The following is a 14,406-nucleotide window of genomic DNA, read 5'->3' on the forward strand; positions in this document are numbered from 1 at the left end:
CAGAGCAGGCCGCCGCAACAAAGATGCATCCAGCCCCAAAAGCCAATAGTGTCAAGACTGAGAAACCCGATGTAGATTAAGAAGCATAATAAAGCGAACTCCATGAACCCACTACCCAACAAAACAACCAGAACATGGTCAGTATTGCCACATTGGACTTCCCTGGTGGTCCGGTGGTTAGGACTTTGCTCTTCCAGTGCAGGAGGTATGGGTTCCACCTCTGCTCGGGGAGCTAGGATCCCACATGCTGCGTGGCATGGCCAAAAAATACATTTCCACATTCACCAGATCCTGCCCGTCCACCAGAGGGGCTCTACCCTGAATTTTTTTTCTTGTTGTCAGTCCCTCACCTTTTTTTAAATAATACTTTTACATTTTTATGGATTTAAAAAATATTATTTTACCAACTTTTGAGTTTTTATAAAAATGGTACTATATTGTTTTTAGTTTTCTGTGATTTGCTTTTTTTTAAACTCTGTGTATTTATAGGATTTATCCACATTGATCTAAGTTACACTTTATTTTCTGTTGATGAACATTTCAGTCATCTAATTTGATGTTTTTGTTTTTGCTATTTTGAATATACTTGGTACTTATATTTAAGGATTTCTCTAGAGTACTTCAAAGTAGATTTGCTACGTCATGAGGTATATGAATGTTCAACTTCATGAGACAGTGTCCAGTTGTTCTCCAAGTGGTTGTAACAATTTGTGCATCAGCAGTGTATCATAGTCCCTTATCCACAACTGCACTAGCTTTATAAAATCAGATTTCTTAATTTTTGCTAATCTTGTGGGAAGAATGGTAGCATGCTGTGATCAAATGTGCATTTCCCTAATTACTAATGAGGTTGGAAGTCTTTTCATGGATTATTCGTGGGTTTTCTCCTATGAAATACCTCTGTGTGTCTTTCATTTATTTTCTTTTGGTCTCTATGTCTCTGATAGTCTCTCTCTTTCTTTATTGATTTATAGGAGTTCTTATACTCTGAATACTAATCTTCTATCAGTTATGTGTGTTGCAAGAAGCTTCGTCAGTTCCTGGCTTATATTTTTGTCTTGATGTTGTTTTTTCAAGCAAGAGTGCTTTGTTTTAATATTGCTGACCTCAGCAGTCTTTTCCTTTATGGTTAGTCTTTTTGTTCCTTGTTTAAAACATCCTTCTTTCCCTGAGACCAAAGTGATATTATCTAATACATTCTTTTAAAAGCTGTAAAATTTTTCTTTTCACTTCAAATCTTTAATATATGGGAAATTGACTTTCTCTGTACTAACCAATTGTCTCACCCCAATTTCTTCAGTGATCTGCCTTGCCAAGTATCTCATATATCAGGTGTCTAAAGATGCATAGGTCTGTTTCTGGGCCCTCTACTCTATTTGACTGGGGTCAGTTTATCTGTCCCTGTACCAGTATCCCACTGTATTAATTTCTGTTGCTTTCTAATAATACTTGATTTCTGCTAGGACAAGTCTCACCACCTACCTCATCTTCTTACTCAGGAGTATCTTAGCTATTTTTCCCCTTTGGTTCTCCATATAAATTTTACTGAATGTAAAAACCCTAGTGGGATTTTCTTTAGAATTGCATTGAAATTATAGAACATTTTGAGGATAGTTAACACCTTTATAATACTGTCTTCCAATTTTAAAACAGTATAGTTCTCCATCTGTTTAATTCATCTATAATACTTTTTAGTAAAGTTTTATAATTTTCTCTCTAAGCTCTTACATACCTAAAGTAAATATTCTTTTCTTGTAAGTTGATTTCTGTTGTTTATTGTTTCTTTTTGTTCTTGCATATGGTATCTTTTTTCCATGCATAATTTAGTTATTTTTGACAATGATATGCTAATTCTCCTTGGAATTTTATTTGTGGGATTTTTTTTTTTTTGAGGCCTTGAATAAAGTGTAGTCTGTCAGAAAGAATTTGCATTTGATTCTGCTAGGTACATTTAAAAAAAATTATTATTGTATTTTACATAAGTGTGGGTCTTCTACTAAGATATTGTTTCTCAATACCATTCCCTACTGAAAATAACTAGGCCTTTTTGGAGAAGTAGCCAGTACTGAGATGAGTTTAAGATGAGCTAGGAACATCTTGTTAGGCCAAAATATTTTCTAATAAAATGATCAAAAAATGATGGGAATATGTCAAAAGCATGTGGGAAGCAGCTTGAAGAGACTCCCACTGGCCAAAGCCAATACCTTCTGAGCTTCCTAATAAATAGTGCAGATACTGTATTTTAACACTGAATGACATAAGAATATACATCTGTATGGAAGATAGATAGATAATAGATGGATAGATTGGATGGCATCACCGATTCAATGGACATGAACTTGGGCAAATTCCAGGAGATGGTGAGGAACAGGGAGTCCTGGCATACTGCAGTCCAAAGAGTTGGACCTGGCTTAGCAACTGAGCAACAACAGATGGATGGATAGATGGGTGGATGGATAGGTGGATGGATCCATAGGTACATAGGAAGGGAAGCTCCTTTTTACAGTATAATGCCAACTAATAACTGGGGAAGGAATGATAGAATTAGAAAAATCACTATTTTGTAACATATATAGTAGTAGTTGGTTCAAATGAGAATCATCAATCCTAAATTAGTGGGGAAGTTTTCATGAGAAATAAAATATTTATTTACATAGTCTCAAAGTACCTCTATACAAATTACTTATAACAAAAGAAAAAATAGCAACTTTATATCAGAGGAACTTGGCAAACACCACCTTAACGAAGTGATTAGAGTCAGTATCATTAATAATGGGACTGACTACCGTCCATAGGGTCACAAAGAGTTGGACATGACTGAGCCACTGAGCATACTGACATCATTTGCCTCCTAATACAAATCAGAGGAGACAGTATCACGAATGTGGTTTTCCTGAAAAAAGAGCATAACCTGAGTCAAATCATGGAGCAGCATCAGATAAACTCATTTTGAGGAACATTCTATGACATAACTATATGGTACTGTTCATTTTATTTTTTTAATACTTTTATTTATTTATTTGGTTGCACTGGGTCTCATTGCTGCTCCTGGGTTTTCTCTAGTTGCAGTGAGCAGGGGCTGCTCTCTAGTTATGGTGTGTGGAGGGCTTTCATTGTGTAGTGTGGCAGGCTCCTCATTGTGGTGGCTTCTCTTGTTGTGGAGCACGCGCTATAGGGTACACGGCTCAGCAGTTGCAACTCTTGGGCCTAGAGCACAGGCTCAATATGTGTGGCACACAGGCCTAGTTGCTCCACAGCATGTAGGAGCTTCCCAGACCAGGAATCAAATCTGTGTCTCCTACGCTGGCAGATGGATTCTTTATCACTGAGTCACCAAGGAAGCCCCTAGACTGTACTCCTTCAAAGAGCTATAAAGGAAGAAAAAATTTTCTTCTATTCTTTGAGGTTCAGTGGATGGGTCTGTGAAATAAGCTGACAAAAGACAGATGAACAGAAGAAAAGCATACATGTTTTATTTTATGTTAAAAGTTTTATGTGACATGGGGTAAGTGGCTTCATAAAAAGGAGAGAAAATCCCCAAAGAAACAGCTAGACTTGGAGGCTTTTATACCATTCTGACAAAAGATGATACACTCCTGTGTAAAGAGAACTAACAAGACAAAGAAAAGGGGCTTCTGAACTCTTTAGGGTGATAACTGTGGGAAGGTACATATGTGTATGGGGAACCCTAGTGGTGGATACGGAGAGGGCAGTGGCACCCCACTCCAGTGCTCTTGCCTGGAGAATCCCATGGACGGAGGAGCCTCGTGGGCTGCAGTCCGTGGGGTCACTAAGAGTCGGACAGGACTAAGCGACATCACTTTCACTTTTCACTCTCATGCATTGGAGAAGGAAATGGCAATCCACTCCAGCGTTCTTGCCTGGAGAATCCCAGGGACGGGGGAGCCTGGTGGGCTGCCGTCTATGGGGTCGCACAGAGTAGGACACGACTGAAGCGACTTAGCAGCAGCAGCGGTGGTGGATAAGGGTGACTTATCAACAACTGTTTACATGCATTCTTCTTGGTGCCATCTCTGCCTCTGGTGATAAGGTTTTTCTCCCCTCTGGGGCTGGGAAAGGGGTCATCTTCACAAGGGGATTTTATGTCCTCCTTACGGGCTTCCCTGGTGGCTCAGATGGTTAAGAATCTGCCTGCAATGCCGGAGACCCAGGTTCGATCCCTGGGTTGGGAATATCCCCTGGGAAAGGGAATGGCAAACCACTGCAGTATTCTTGCCTGGAGAGTTCCATGGACAGAGGAACCTGGTAGACTACAGTCCATTGTGTCGCAAAGAGTCAGACAGGACTGAGCACCTAACAGTTTCACACTTTCAGACAGCCCGGGAGAAGCAAAAGCTCATCCTGTGTCTGCTTTTTCGCAATTGCCTTCAGCTCATACTAATCCTTATACTTGAATGGCATATTTTTGGGGTGGTATTTTCTGCTTCTGTATAGGGTCAATGTTTGAAAAGACAAAAAAAAAAAAAAAAAAATTAGGGAAATGTCCCAGATTAAAGGGACTAAAGAAGCATGTCTACTAAACACAATGCATGGTCCTAGATTGGATACTGGGGGAGAAAGAGCTAAAGAACCCTCCTGGGACAATCGGTGGATTGTGGTATTGAGATCAGTATTAAGTTTCCTGATTTTGATAATTGCATTGTTGTTGTGTAAAAGAATGCTTTTGTTCTTAGAAGATACATGTGGAAGTATATAAGGGTGAAGAACCATGGAATCTGCCACTTACTCTCCACTGCTTTAGAAAAAAAAATAGATAAGAGATAGATGGATGATGAAGAAGGCATTGGCACCCCACTCCAGTACTCTTGCCTGGAAAATCCCATGGACGGAGGAGCCTGGTAGGCTGCAGTCCCTGATGGGGTCGCTAAGAGTCGGACACGACTGAGCGACTTCACTTTCACTTTTCACTTTCATGCATTGGAGAAGGAAATGGCAACCCACTCCAGTGTTCTTGCCTGGAGAATCCCAGGGACAGGGGAGCCTGGGGGGCTGCCGTCTATGGGGTCACACAGAGTCAGACACGACTGAAGCGACTTAGCAGCAGATGGATGATAGAAAAAATGATAAAACCAAAAAGGCGAAGTGTTGGCAATTGGGAATCTGTTTGAAGTATATAAGACAATTCTTTCTACTATTTTTGTAACTTCAATTTTGAAACTATTTCAAAATTAAAGGTTAGCAAAAAAAAAAAAAGAAAAAAGTTGAGAAAAACCTGATGTTTCACCAAAGAAAATGAAGTAGCACTGGCTTTGTTAGAAGCACTGGCCCAGTACATAGTCAATATTCTCAGTTATTTCCTGTGTGTTTGAGAAGGATGTGTATTCCCAAATCGTTGGGTACAGGATTTTACATATGTTCAAAATTTCAAGGTTGTTGCTTGTGTCATTCACAATTTATTTATATAATTTTTGTCTGTTTGAGCTATCAGGGAAAGATATATTGAAGTTGTTGATTTGTCATATTTCTATTCATTTCTGCTTTATTTACTTTGAAGCTGTTTTCATCAAGAGAAAATAAATTTAAAACTTCATCATTCACTCATGCACTTTAAATATTACTTTGAAATAATTTTCCTCTTTTGATATAAACCTTTTAGAGCTTTCTTTAGTGTTGGCCTGTTGATGTCAAACTCTGCTTTTGTTTCTTAAGATAAACTCTCATCGTGAAAGGTATCCCCTTGCTGGGGATGTAATTCTAGACTGACACTATTTTCTCTCAGAACTTGGAGGATATTTCCCCAGCTTTGTCTTCCAGTGCTGCTCTTGTGAAGATTACTTTTAGCCTAATTGCAGGGAAGTTTGTTTTTGGCCTTATTGTCTTTCTCTTTTACAGGTGATCTTCCATTGTCTCTGGATATTATAAAGATTGGGTGTTTTGTGTGTTTTTTGCCTTCACTATTATGCAGTTTTCACTATAATGTGTCCAATGTGGACTTCTTTTCATTTACCCTGCTTGGTGTATATTGTGCTTCTTCTAATTATGAATTCATGTTTTCCATCAGCCATTTTCTTTTTAGTGTTGCCTCTAGTCCAGTCTCTCTTTCTGGAGCTCCAGTGAAAGATGATCTTTCTATCACCCTTGGCTCTTACCCTCTCTTTCATATTTTCAGTCCCTTTAACTCTCTGTGCTACTTTTGGATAATTTCTTCATCTACCAGTTCTTTAAACCCCTCTTAAACTATGTATACCTTAGTTTTTACTGAATATACTAAAGTGTGTGTTATTCCACTGATAAGTGTTTCATTAATTTAATCATGAATAATGATGTGATGCTGACAGAATAAAAACTCAGTCATAAGTTAAAATTATTGTCATTACTCTTATTAATTTGATGATTGTTATTTGTCCAGTAAAACTCAAAAAGTAATGTAGAAATAGAATAATCATTATCTTTCAGTATTTACTATAATGGTTCACTCTACATAACTGTTAGATATTAGATGTTTACATTGGGAATCCTCTTCTCCTATTTTTTTTCTTTTCAGGGTGAGGAAAATGAGCAGGGAAAAGATTTCCAATTCACAATGGAAGAAAAGGCCATGCAACCCCATAGGGTATAAACTGAATGCTTTCGTAAGGAGGCAGGTGACAGTGGTTGAGCATTAGAGCCTTTGTCCTAATGAAACTAATTATAACAAGAGCCTCTCATTCACGATAAACCCTGGGAGCAACAGAGTCCATGGCCCAAAGCAAACACTTAAAATATGGAAAATATACCAGTAAGACACATTGGTTATTCCCAGCACTTACAACCAGCATCTTCTAATCTCTCATCATCTTTTCCTCTCTTTCTGATACTTTTTCAGACCTAAAAAGATTCCATTAGCAACTTCAGTGAAAAAAAAAAAAACCTCAATGCTGTAGGATGATTACACTTTTTGTTTTTACTTTTTGTATTGTGTTAAAATATATATAACAAAAATTACCATTTTAACTATTTTCAAATGTACAGTTCAGTGGCATCAAGTACCACCACCTCCACTATCCATCTCTTTTCATCATCAGAACTTTTCATCATCCCAATATGACTCTTTGTACCCATTAAACAATCACTTCTCTTTGCTCCCTCCCCTCAGTCCCTGACAACCACTATTGTACTTCTTCTCTCTGTGAATTTGACCACTCTAGTACCTCATATAAATGCAGTCATACAGTATTTGTCCTTCCATGTCTGGCTTTTTTCACTTAGCATAATATTTTCAAGGTTCATCCATGTTATGGCAAACTGGGTTTTAAAGAAGAATTTCCTTTGATAGTCAAGTCCTCTATCCAAAACTAACTGCAGGCAGATGCTGGATTTAGAACTACAGAAAGTTATCAGTGCCTGAGAGATTCTTTACAGTCAAATCTCTTGCTGCAAACTTCCAAATATAAAGAGTGGCCCAGGGAAAAGCAAATAGAAATATCATGTCACTGCCATATATCAGGCTGCTCTGAATTAACTTCAATAGTGAAAAGTGAAATATTGACTCACTTCTCCCAACAATGTTCTTATAGACTCCTTGCATCTCCCCAAAACTAAAACTCCTGAGATGGTTTATTTCTCCAGAGATTGCCTAAAGAATTTGAGGAATCTTTCTCTCTCTAATGGGAAGAAATTTGCTCATGCTCAGAATAGAGAAAAGACCAGGAAGAAAGCCAGAAAAAGCAGAAAACATGTTAGCTGTTTCTTCTAACATGACTGAAGAACCACAGTTGGAGCAATAAAATGACCCAGTGCATCTCTCCCTTCTGGAAGGATTCACTGTTTGATGTCACCAGCTCTTTTTTCCCCTGCGTGTGAAGTTTCTCTTCAACTACATGGGCTGCCCCAAGGGTATCTCCACAGAGCAGAAATCCTCTGAGAAGCCTAAAGATATGTAGGGTAAGAAGAGCCACAGGAATGAAGATTTAAGAATAAAACAGAGGAATAAAAAGAAATAGGAGCTGGCTCCCTATCTGGACATGAATGTTCAGAATACTTAAAATGTTTGCTTTAAGACTAGTCTGGGGTGGACAAAATAGGTGATAGCCACACAACTTGCTTAAGAAACAAATAAAAACTATGAAAGTCACACAACTTGTTCACAAAGCAAATTGAAAAAAAAAACAGTTCTGAGGAATAAATGGAAAAAATAAGAAAGTGATTTGTACATTTTTTAAAGAACAGTACTTACCTGAAAAAAATCTTTCGTTCTTCACACTTAAGGTACACAGACTTATTTTCTTTCCAGTGCACTGACATTTATGATACAAATAGTCCAGCTTCTGAAATACAATTGATTTAGGAATTTTGTTTGTCTTGTAAGTATTCTAAGTGCATAAGTGCATTGCACACACACACACACACACACACACACACACACACACACATTTTATTAGCCTGCCAGGCTCCTCTGTCCATGGAATTCTCTAGGCAAGAATACTGGAGTGGGTAGCCATTCCCTTTTCCAAGGGATCTTCTCCACCCAGGGATCAAACCTGGGTCTCCTCATTGTAGGCAGATTCTTTACCAATTGAGCCCCCAGGGAAGCCCTTATAAAAAACCTTAGACTAGATTGGTAGGTGAGGAAGGTTTAATCTGCCCCTAAGTGAAACTTAAAAAGAAAGACTCAAGAAAATGCCTATATGGCACGAACCACACAAATGCAGATATAAATGGAATTTCAACCAATATTAGCATTTTATTCTTTTATGCAAACATCTCATGTTATTTTGTAGTACTTACACAGTAGTCTTAAAGTCCAGCTTTCTCCAGTATATTTTACATAATTGTGCCCACTGTCCCAGTGGTGTAGAAGATAAAGGACACTAAGAAATTGTGTAATGAAAAGGACTTCCTTTTTGGTTCCTCATAGCCACCATTATAAAAGGACATGAAAAGGCAACAAGCTCTTTCTTAGCCATGAAATCCTTTTGAGGGGAGAAAAGGCTCAGTAAACTAGCAATGACTATGGTTTGAACCTCATTTAGAGCACCCTCAAGCCTTCTGGTAATTTGTGAGCTCCTGGGGTTTCTGGAGGTGTTGCAATACTGGATGGAGAGCTGGTTCAAATCTTCAAAAGCCAGTACATTTTCATTTCTATTTTGTGTCAGTTAATAAATAATCACTTGTGTTCTATACCCACAGATACATAAATATATATTTGTGTGTGTTTTTCTTTTTCACTTCAAATTGAAATGGCTTGAGACTTTTCAAGAATGCAGAGAAAGCATGAAGGGAAGTGGGTGGAGACCATTTGATGGTATTCACCATCTCAGTTTTTCAGCTGGCTTGTCTCACAGTTGACATTGCTAGCAACCAGGATGTTTTTAAACCATTTGACAGTTTGCCATTACTTTCATTATTCTCCATGTATTGTTTAATTTACACCTTTTATATCTATTGCTTTAAAGACAAGAAGTAAAAAGAATATGAATATTTAAAAGCAAGCCAGTAAGGAGTCTTAAAATGATAATAAAGAAATAGAGGGAAACAATAGAATAGGAAAGACTAGAGATCTCTTCAAGAAAATTAGAGATACCAAGGGAACATTTCATGCAAAGATGGGTTCGATAAAGGACAGAAATCGTATGGACTTAACAGAAACAGAAGATATTAAGAAGAGGTGGCAAGAATACACAGAAGAACTATACAAAAAAAGATCTTCATGACCAAGATAATCACGATGGTGTGATCACTAACCTAGAGGCAGACATCCTGGAAAGTGAAGTCAAGTGGGCCTTTGGAAGTATCACTACGAACAAAGCTAGTGGAGGTGATGGAATTCCAGTTGAGCTATTTCAAATCCTGAAAGATGATGCTGTGAAAGTGCTGCACTCAATATGCCAGCAAATTTGGAAAACTCAGCAGTGGCCGCAGGACTGGAAAAGGTCAGTTTTCATTCCAATCCCAAAGAAAGGCAATGCCAAAGAATGTTCAAACTACCACACAATTGCACTCATCTCACACGATAGTAAAGTAATGCTCAAAATTCTCCAAGCCAGCCTTCAGCAATATGTGAACTTCAGATATTCAAGTTGGATTTAGAAAAGGCAGAGGAACCAGAGATCAAATTGCCAACATCTGCTGGATCATCGAGAAAGCAAAAGAGTTCCAGAAAAACATCTATTTCTGCTTTATTGACTATGCCAAAGCCTTTGACTGTGTGGATCACAAGAAACTGTGGAAAATTCTGAAAGAGATGGGAATACCAGACCACCTAACCTGCCTCTTGAGAAACCTGTATGTAGGTCAGGAAGCAACAGTTAGAACTGGACATGGAACAACAGACTTGTTCCAAATAGGAAAAGGAGTACATCAAGGCTGTACATTATCACCCTGCTTATTTAACTTATATGCAGAGTACATCATAAGAAACACTGGGCTGGAAGAAGCACAAGCTAAAATCAAGATTGCCGGGAGAAATATCAATAACCTCAGATATGCAGATGATACTACCCATATGGCAGGAAGTGAAGAAGAACTAAAGAGCCTCTTGATGAAAGTGAAAAAGTTGGCTTAAAGCTCAACATTCAGAAAACGAAGATCATGGCCCCATCTGGCCCCATCACTTCATGGGAAATAGATGGGGAAACAGTGGAAAGAGTGTCAGACTTATTTTTCTGGGTTCCAAAATCACTGCAGATGGTGACTGCAGCCATGAAATTAAAAGACGCTTACTCCTTGGAAGAAAAGTTATGACCAACCTAGATAGCATATGCAAAAGCAGAGACATTACTTTGCCAACAAAGGTCCATCCAGTCAAAGCTATGGTTTTTCCAGTGGTCATGTATGGATGTGAGAGTCAGACTGTGAAGAAAGCTGAGTGCCGAAGAATTGATGCTTTTGAACTGTGGTGTTGGAGAAGACTCTCGAGAGTCCCTTGTACTGCAAGGAGATCCAACCAGTCCATTCTAAAGGAGATCAGTCCTGGGTGTTCTTTGGAAGGACTGATGTTGTAGCTGAAGCTCCAATATTTTGGCCACCTCATGCGAAGAGTTGACTCATTTGAAAAGACCCTGATGTTGGGAAAGATTGAAGGCAGGAGGAAAAGGAGATGACAGAGGATGAGATGGTTAGATGGCATCACTGATTCAATGGACATGAGTTTGGGTAAACTCCGGGAGTTGGTGATGTTCAGGGAGGCCTGGCGTGCTGTGGTTCATGGGGTCGCAAAGAGTCAGACATGACTAAGCTACTGAACAGAACTGAAGTGAACTGAATTCTAAAAAAATTCACCTCAAGATACTATTCACCAGATTTTTGAGATTCATCTCATCAAAATTCTGTTTTCCTTTTTTGGCCACTTAAAACAGCTTGCAGGATCTTAGTTCCTTTACCAAGGATTGAACCCGGGCCCTGACAGCAGAAGTGTGGAGACTTAGCCACTGGACCACCAGGGAACTCCCAAAATGCCTGTATCACACATCAAGATGTCTCTTGTACATGAGAAATCAGTAAAACACATACAGTGGACATTTTATCCAATTAGTTTTTTTAGCAGCTGAGGATAAAGACAACCTGTTGTTTGAGGGGAAGAATAAAAACCTGCAAAACTCAGTCTGATACCTCTTATTTATGTATACACAAAATTCTAAAAATAAATTTATTGACTATTTTACATGCAAACCAAATAGTAAGTCATGAAAATTGTCTCTTGAAATGGTAAGATACAGTTAAATGTACATACTTTTAAAAATATATATTCTCTCCCCAAACTAGACACAACATAAAAATTATTCTTAAGCTTGTTTATCAAAAAATCTTCTTTCTCCTACACAAAATAAATTAAATAGCGAAGATCATGGCATCTGGTCCCGTCACTTCATGGCAAATAGGTGGGGAAACAGTGGAAACAGTGTCAGACTTTATTTTGGGGGGCTCCAAATCACTGCAGATGGTGACTGCAGCCATGAAATTAAAAGACGCTTACTCCTTGGAAGAAAAGTTATGACCAACCTAGATAGCATATTCAAAAGCAGAGACATTACTTTGCCGACTAAGGTCCGTCTAGTCAAGGCTACGGTTTTTCCAGTGGTCATGCATGGATGTGAGAGTTGGACTGTGAAGAAAGCTGAGCGCTGAAGAATTGATGCTTTTGAACTGTGGTGTTGGAGAAGACTCTTGAGAGTCCCTTGGACTGCAAGGAGATCCAAACAGTCCATTCTAAAGGAGATCAGCCCTGGGTGTTCTTTGGAAGGACTGATGCTAAAGTTGAAACTCCAATACTTTGGCCACCTCATGCGAAGAGTTGACTCATTGGAAAAGACTCTGATGCTGGGAGGGATTGGGGGCAGGAGGAAAAGGGGACGACAGAGGATGAGATGGCTGGATGGCATCACTGACTCCATGGACAGGAGTTTGAGTGAACTCCGGAAGTTGGTGATGGACAGGGAGGCCTAGCGTGCTGCGATTCATGGGGTCGCAAAGAGTCGGATACGACTGAGTGACTGAACTGAACTGAACTGACAGTCAGATGGAAAAGTGAATATTTATCATGAAAAAGTATTAGTCACTCAGTTGTGTCCAACTCTTTGAGACCCCATGGACTATAGCTCACCAGTGTTCTCTGTGCATGGAATTCTCCAGGCAAGAATACTGGAGTGGGTAACTATTCCCTTCTTTAGGGAATCCTCCCGAGCCAGAGATCGAACCTGGGTGTCTTGCGTTGAAGGCAGATTCTTTACTATATTAATATGAATAATGTTAAAAATGATTTAAAATCAATTTCATTATAAACCTTTAATAATATGATGATAATCAGTCCTGAATATTCATTGGATGGACTGATGCTGAAGCTGAAACTCCAATACTTTGGCCACCTGATGCAAAGATTTGACTCACTAGAAAAGACCCTGATGCTGGGAAAGATTGAAGGCAGGAGAAGGGGACGACAGAGGATGAGATGGTTGGATGGCATCACCGACTCAATGAACATGAGTTTGAGTAAGCTCCGGGAGTTGGTGATGGCCAGGGAAGCCTGGCATGCTGCAGTCCATAGGGTCACAAAGAGTCGGACATGACTAGCGACTGAGCTGAACTGAACTGAATATGATGATCTATACTAAACTATTTTACTTAAATTTTCTTCTTTATCATGCTACAGCAAAACATCAAGATGATTAAGGAAGTTTGCAAAACTATGTGTTATGGTGAAAGAGATTTGGAGTCAAAAATCAGAAAGTATTAGACCATGGGGATAATCTCTATAATCAGTTATTTGAAGTAAGTGAAAGTTGCTCAGTCATGTCCAATCTTTGTGACCCCATGGACTATATAGTCCATGGAATTCTCCAGACCAGAATACTGTAGTGGGTAGCCTTTCCCTTCTCCAGGGGATCTTCCCAACTCAGGGATAGAACCCAGGTGTCCTGCATTGCAGGCAGATTGTTTACCAGCTGAGCCACAAGGGAAGCCCCTTGCAGCATTCTCAAAAAAGTTTTGTGAGAGTAAAAATGTGTGTTACTAGCAAAATCTTACTTCTTACTGTTCCTTAGGAATTACCCTCCAGTTTGACTAAGCAGGAAAGACAATTTATTTTAAGATGAGTGCTAAGTCGCTTCAGTCATGTCTGACTCTTTGCAACCCTATGGACTGTAGCCCGCCAGGCTCCTCTGTCCATGAGATTCTCTAGGCAAGAGTACTGGAGTGGGTTGGCATGCCCTCTCCAGGAGATCCTGCTAACCAAGGGATCAAACCCACAACTCCAGTGTCTCCTTCATTGGCAGATGGATTCTTTACCACTAGCGCCACCTGGGAAGTCCTTTAAAATGTGCATTCTTTGTTTAAATCAGGATGCATTTCAGTCAGTAACATCTTAGGATAGCCATCAACCATGCTGCAGTTGTGACTATAGTTACCCTTGTATGTGTGGGGACATCAAACATGTCAGCATCAAAACTTGCTGAATGGGAGTCAGTGACTTTGAAGACAGGAGAGCTTTATTTCTTTCTTTATTTTTTAACTCTTAGGAAACCAAATGGTTGTGGAGAATAAGTGAATCAGACATGTTTAGCAATATTTTTTAAGCTGCAGTCAAAAGTGTAACTTGTACTTGCAAGGTCAGCCTAGGAGCCCAGCACCAATAACTCTTAGTTCTTTTATTTTAAGAAACAAGGATTATTTTAAGAAATGCTGTATCATCAAACTCCTGGACAATACCATCAAAGGATGATATCATGGATATAAACACAGACATTAAACAGTCTTTGTCAAACGCTGAATGTTAGAAAGTTTGATGAGTACCTGAATCAATTTCTTTTATTTAATATTTTTCATTGTACAAGTATGATAGTTGATGAAATAATCTGTCTGATTAAATTTGTAACAGCCCTTTCAATGAGTATAAAAGAAACATTCTGATCATGTCATAGTTTAACTTTTGGGGTTTTTTTTTTTTTTTGGGTTTCTTAAAAGTACATATAA

General features: G+C 38.9%; 1 protein-coding gene across 1 annotated transcript in view; it reads left to right on the forward strand.

The window, feature by feature from the left end:
- CDK15 (cyclin dependent kinase 15) overlaps window positions 1–14,406 on the forward strand; it is a 91,153-nt gene that overhangs the window by 26,064 nt on the left and 50,683 nt on the right. The window lies entirely within an intron of this gene.

The sequence above is a fragment of the Budorcas taxicolor genome, chromosome 2, assembly GCF_023091745.1.
Source record: "Budorcas taxicolor isolate Tak-1 chromosome 2, Takin1.1, whole genome shotgun sequence".
Classification (NCBI taxonomy): Eukaryota; Metazoa; Chordata; class Mammalia; order Artiodactyla; family Bovidae; genus Budorcas; species Budorcas taxicolor.